The following is a 6,992-nucleotide window of genomic DNA, read 5'->3' as shown; positions in this document are numbered from 1 at the left end:
CGAAATCCTTTCATACATGAACCAACTAATACGGTAAGTCATAAAACAACTATAAAGCATACGTTGAGCAGTAAATGGGGGAACGGGGCTGTAACACTCAAAACGACCGGCCGGGTCGTTACATTCTCCCCCACTTAAACATACGTCCGTCCTCGAACATGCCAAGAGTTGTTCCCAAGCCATCAAATCACTATTCCATCTTACCACGCACATACCCGGGGGTGATCCCACGCCACCTTATTCCGTGTAGATTGTATAAGCCTAACAACACAACATAATTGAAAGTCATTAATTTAACCTTAGCCCATAAACCTTGAAATTCAATTTCCAACCTTCAAAATTTCATTTCAAGACCCGAATCTCACATCTACACATCGTATGAGTCTGAACAAGTTGTATCAAGCTATAACCATAACCCCAGATATAATCACATACATACTACACAACTCGCATGCTCGCAGCACCATTCCCGATCACCGTAACTACTCCAACTAACCCGGTACTAGCATTAAACCCCATATCAAATAAAACCTCGTTCCAAAGCCTTCGTACACTGCTGCTAATGAAATAAACACACAGAAATCTCATGACCCCTTATTAGATCAACAAGTCATGGAGCTCTCTCGCCCCGAACAGAACCATAATCACTTTCTAAGATAATTTTCAATATTATGCTCCCGAATATACCGTAATCAAACCTGATAGTACCCATTCTAGGTCCAATGACCTTATATTATTAAACACAACTATCCCACAGACACGCCACACCAATATAATTCAGAGCCACAAACCGTGACATCCGTGCGCCAATACGCAACAATTCAAATGTACTCAGTCATGGAAAATGACTCAAATGAGAAAACTGTCCCGCAAGATTAACAAGTACCGCCACAACGAAATGCTGAAAAATCCATCACACCGTAGAACCATTACACGATTCCAACACAAGGTTCATACCTTAACATAACTCCGCTGCAATGCGTGACCCTATCCAAACGCTGGTCCATATTATATACCTCGATCCACCCTACTCAAAATCAATAACCACGGAGAGGTAAATGACACAATGCCAGACAAAACCTGAAAGAACATAACCAATATGCAATCGATCATGCAATACCCAAATACTCACCTCGCTCAAATTCAGCCATCAGACCCTCAATGGAACTGCACCGTGTGTGCATATAACCAATGAATCACAACTCCTCGTAGCATAAAAGAGTAACTCACAGATCATTTCAGAGCACGAATAAGTCCAACACCAACCGAATGACATATCCCTCAATAATAGCAGTGTGGAGCCAAACAATCCGACTCGGTGTAGAATACACATCCTAATTGGGCCTACCAATGGACCCCAAATCAACTCTGGTCACCCATAAATAGATAAATAACCCTCAGAAAATCCACAATGACTGAATCATAATACATACTATCACCTGGCTAGCTTCGGCCACGACTTCACAGTCCGCAACCACGAAACAATCTGCTCATGTAAACTCCCAGTCTCCAAATCCATAGAACACACGAATCACTATATCTGATCCCATCTCCACCGCCCGAATGTCTAACACATATCTCATACACGATAATCCCACGAGGAATACTTCTCCCACTCCTTTGTGCCACATAATAACATCTTAAAACCAGCAGACGATCAATCAGGAGAGTGCCGCAATACCTATGACATGTCCATAATTCAAAACATAGTGCGTGTTCTGAAATGTACACTCTATTCACGAAATACCAATAGTTATAGCATTCATCTAAACATCGAAAACTATCCATGCCATCTAAGAATTTATGACCTCCCCTTCAAAACTAAACCGTGACCTTGCACATGCAAACCTTAATCCCGCAAAACTTTACCACTGAAGCTATCGAGCTCAAGCTGTAGTCTAACCATGGCCTCAAGTCCTCTAGACTAGCCCATCACCAAAACACATAATACACATCTCGAACCTCGTTCATAGAATCACAAGCCGGTGATGCACAGCTAATATCGAGCGCTCATGTGCGAATACGAATGCGTGGAAGAAATTCAAAGATTTATGTCATAAGATGAATCAATTCCGCACGATAAGGAAAGAAAGATGGGAAGTATATATACTAAATGCCCTGTAGCCTCTCGAAGATAGGTATGAACGTCATCATACCGATCTGCAAGACTCTACTAGATACTTGCTCATGACTTGTAGAACCTACGAACCTAGAGCTCTGATACCACCTTGTCACGACCCAAAATTCGTCCGGTCGTGATGGCACCTAACCTAACCCGTTAGGTAAGCCAATTAACCACTAACCAATTCCAATAATAATTAATAAAACAATTTAAGAAATATCTGAATTTGATACATTCCCCAAGGACTGGTAGTACAATTTATGAGCTTTTAAGAATAGAGTTTACCAAGCTGGTATAAAATAAATACATCATCTGTTTGAAAAGTACATAAACAGAGTTTTTTATGAATCTAAGGCTATCATGAACAAGAGGCATCTACAACTGGAAAGCAGGTACACCTTCAGATCCAACTCCCAACGAACACCGCAGCATCAGCAGCCAACATGTGCACGCAAGGTGCAGAAGTATAGTATGAGTACAACTGACCCCATGTACTCAATAATTACCAAACCTAACCTTAGGTTGAAAGTAGTGACGAGCTTGTACCAAGGTCAGAGTCCAACTCTAATAACTAACAACAGTTCATAACAACATACATCAAGTAATACAAGAAGTAACTCAAGGATAAAATTCTCAGCTTAATCATGATTTCTGAAAATAGTTCTGCCTTTCAAGTATATCAGTGAAAACCCAAATCGTTTAACGAAATTGCCAAACATATGAGTAAGTTTGAAAACAGTAATTTTCCCAAAAATCTTTTCAATAATAAATAAGATGTTTCATTTTCTTTCTAGATAACCAGTGTAAAACAAATGCATCACTATGCTAATATGTCAACATGTGTGAGAAATCATGAATGACGTGATACTGTACAACATGAGGAAAATACATATATATGCTTGTATGTCATGTGTGCATGTCAATGCAACGTATCTCAGAGATGAACTCATGTACTCACACTCTCATAGTACTCAATCTTACTTTCTCACACATTTCACTCATCATGCTCAATCACTCGGTACTGTATATGGCCAATCCGGCCCAAGGAAGATCCATCCCGGAATATACATATCAACTGATCATCAGTCACTCAGTATCGAGTAGGGCCAATCCAGCCTGTGGAGAAGATCCATCTCTAGGTATATAATGCTTCGGACAAGATCTATGTCCAGGGAAGATCCATACCTCAATAATATCAACCGTGATCACTGGGGTGTGTGCAGACTCTGGAGGGGCTCCTTCAACCCAAGCGCTATAATCCGCACGGACAACTCACGTGCCATAATATCAATATCAGAATCAATCAGGCCCTCGGCCTCACTCAGTCATCAATCTCTCCAGTTTCTCTCTCACGGGCTCACAATGTCATGAAACTAGCCCAAAAATGATGACATGATGTATCAATAAATAACAACAGAAACTGAGATATGATATACATATAAATGCGTATGACTGAGTATGTAATGCAATGAAAGCAGATAACTCAACAGGAGAAATGACCTCGGTGGGTCCCAACAGTTATAAGCATGTAGCCTAAACATAGTTTATAGCATGAATCACATTTTGATAACTCTAGTACGTAGAGATTTTATGATTTCAGACAAGTTCATGTAACTACACAGTACCACAGAAATAACGGAGCCACAACTCACACGGTGCATGCCCACACGTCCGTTACCTAGCATGTGCGTCACCTCAATACCAAACACATAATACGTATATTTAGGGTTCATACCCTCAGCTCCAAGATTAGAAGAGTTACTTACCTCGAACAAGACGAATCCAATGTCGAGCAAGCTAAATAATGCTCCAGAAATTTTATTATGCCCATATCAACTCCTCAACGGCTCAAATCTAGTCACAATTAATTTTATTCAGTCCACATAATTTATAGAAATTAATTCCATATCAAAATACTAATATTTCCTATAAAAATCCGAAATTACACTCCAAAAATTGCCCGTAGGGCCACGTCTCGAAATCCGACGAAACTCACAAAATCCGACAACCCATCCAATTACAAGTTCAACCATATAAATTTTACTCAAATCTGACTCTGAATCGGTATTCAAATCTCGAAAATTTATTTTATGAAATTATAAAAAATTCCTCCAATTTCTCTCGAAAAATCAATAATCTAACGCCGAAAACGAAGATTAATTCATGGAATATAATCACAAGGGAGTCATGAACACTTACCCCAAGTTGTGTGAAAACATTCCTCTCCAAAATAGCCCAAACCGAGCTCCAAAATCCGAAAATGGCTAAAATTAGCGAAACCCCGAATTTAAGGCTTCTGCCTAGGGACTTCCGCATCTGCGGTGGAATAGTCGCATTTGTGACATCCGCTTCTGCGGACAAAGCTCGCACCTGCGAAGGTCGCTTCTGCGCGCGTTGGGCCGCTTTTGCGCCCTTTGCTTCTGCGACTGCCTTGTCTCACGTGCGACCATCGCACTTGCGAGCCCATTTCCGCAGGTGCAATCACACTAGAACCAGAAATCTTCAGCAATGCAACATGAAGTGAAAATGATCCGAAACTCACCCGAGCCACTCGAGACCCCGTCCAAATATACCGACAAGTCCCATAACATAACACAGACCTACTCGAGGTCTCAAATTATATCAAACAACGTCAAAATCACAAATCATACTCCAATTCAAGCCTAATAAACTTTGAAATTTCCAAATTCAACAAACGACATCGAAACCTATCAAATCAAGTCCGATTGACCTCAAATTTTGACACAAGTCATAAATGATATAACGGACCTATTCCAATTTCCATAATCGGATTCCGATCCAGATATCAAAAGGTCAATTCCCCAGTCAAACTTCCCAAAAATTCAACTTTCGCCATTTCAAGCCTAATTCCACTACGGACCTCTAAATAATTTTTCGGATACGTTTCTAAGTCCAAAATTACCATACGGAGCTATTGGAATTATCAGAATTTAAATCCGAGTTCGTTTGCATATAAGTCAACATCCGGTCAATTTTTTTAACATAAGTTTTAAATTTTGAGACTAAGTATCTCATTTCACTCCGAAATCCTTCCAGACCCAAACCAACTAATCCGGTAAGTCATAAAACAACTGTAAAGTATAAGTTGAGCAGTAAATGGGGGAACGGGGCTGTAATACTCAAAACGACCGGCCGGATCGTTACAAATGTCGAAGGAAAAAATAAACCTTGGCCAAATTCAATAAAAATCGAAGGCACGCCACTAATCTTCAAACACTCATGCCAACTTGGGCTAAGCAAATATCGAAGTGCCAACAAATGTCCAAAATCACCGGGTCGATTGGAGGGTCGACCCCTAGGGTGAATGAATAAGTATAAACAAAGGAAAAACTGGCTTGATGACCGGTAATCCTTTCATTCTTTAAGTCCACTTGAAAGACAACATGATCGCTCCAACAACGTTTTCTTTTAGACGAGGGGGATGTGATCCACACGAACAAGAGAATTAAATCTATTCATATGAAAATTTTCAAACTGCATCACTACTTTTAGTCTCATATTTCGCCTTTTTGCCTTTAGATGGCTCCTGAATTTTCTTCCCCTTTTCATGGGAGATTGATGGAGTTTCTTCTGAAGGCTCTGATCATACTGACTATGTAGAAAGCCAAATTTGAGCAAAGTTTTTGTTAATTTTGCATTCTACTGTCTGGGTGCCTGTTTGAGCCCATACACTAATTTTATGAGCCTACAGACTTGCCTTGACTCCCACTAGCTTTGAAATCCTTGAGGAGGATTCATATATATATATATATATATATATATATGGAGGACGCCGGAGACGCATTTTTTCGACCATATTTTCAAAAACTTGTTGCGACCAAACACACTCACGCAAGTATACGCGGTCGTCAAGTAATAAAGTGACTCAAAGTCGGATGTCGAACCCACGAGGACTTATGATTAGCTATTAACTAAATTAGCCTATCTTAATTATCTAAATAAGAATTAAATCTAAAAATATTTTATTCTAACTAATTAAATAAGAAAAATATAAATAACAAACTTTGAACAGAGGAAGAGCAGATTTTAATGATATCAATGTAATGAAAACGATCTAGGGTTATGGGCTATCTAACAATCCTATTGTATTCTTCAATTGAATTGTCCGATTAATTTATCTAGCTTATTGGTTGACAGGGTTAATATTGCTCATAAGAATCTATCGAGTTCTTACTCGCCTATTCAAGCTAACCTAACGCCTATATGTCTATGGAGTTAGAATCAACAAGAACGCATTTATAATTCCTGTAAATCAACCAAGCAAGGTAATTAGGTATATGTCTATCCTAACCACGAATCCGTTCCCCGATGCCCGAGTTCAAGAACTTGCCCTACTCAATCCTATATGCAATATAGAATTCCCACTTTCGAGTTCAATTCTAGATTCGTCGATAATATTCAATTGGTGATCAAGCAATTAAATAATTAAGCGCAAGATTGAATAAATAAACTAATATGATAAATCAAGAAGTCAAAATCAATATCCGAATAACAATAGTCATGAAAGAACCACAACCCTAGAACGTGAAGTTTAGCTCCACATAGACATGGTAGCCAAACAACAAATCATACAAAGAAACATAAAAATTACTAAGTTTGGTGGGAGAAAGATGAAACTTGATGAATTCCGGCCTTCACAGCTTTTTCCTGGTTTTTTTCTCTTCCCAATATGTTAGATAACCTAAAAGAGGCGTTTTTAGCTTATATATTGCGTACAAAAGTCGTGGGCCAAAGCTCTCCCATTCCTAGTCCAATTCGGCTTCAGGGATTGATGCTAAGGTGGATGCGACGCATCCACCTTGTCCTCCATTTCGATTTTTGCCTGCGAAGGCGGATGCGACGCATCCAC

Source organism: Nicotiana tabacum, chromosome 15, assembly GCF_000715075.1.
Source record: "Nicotiana tabacum cultivar K326 chromosome 15, ASM71507v2, whole genome shotgun sequence".
In the NCBI taxonomy this organism is placed as follows: Eukaryota; Viridiplantae; Streptophyta; class Magnoliopsida; order Solanales; family Solanaceae; genus Nicotiana; species Nicotiana tabacum.
The sequence above is the reverse complement of the archived record's forward strand: the minus strand, read 5'-3'. Positions refer to the sequence as shown.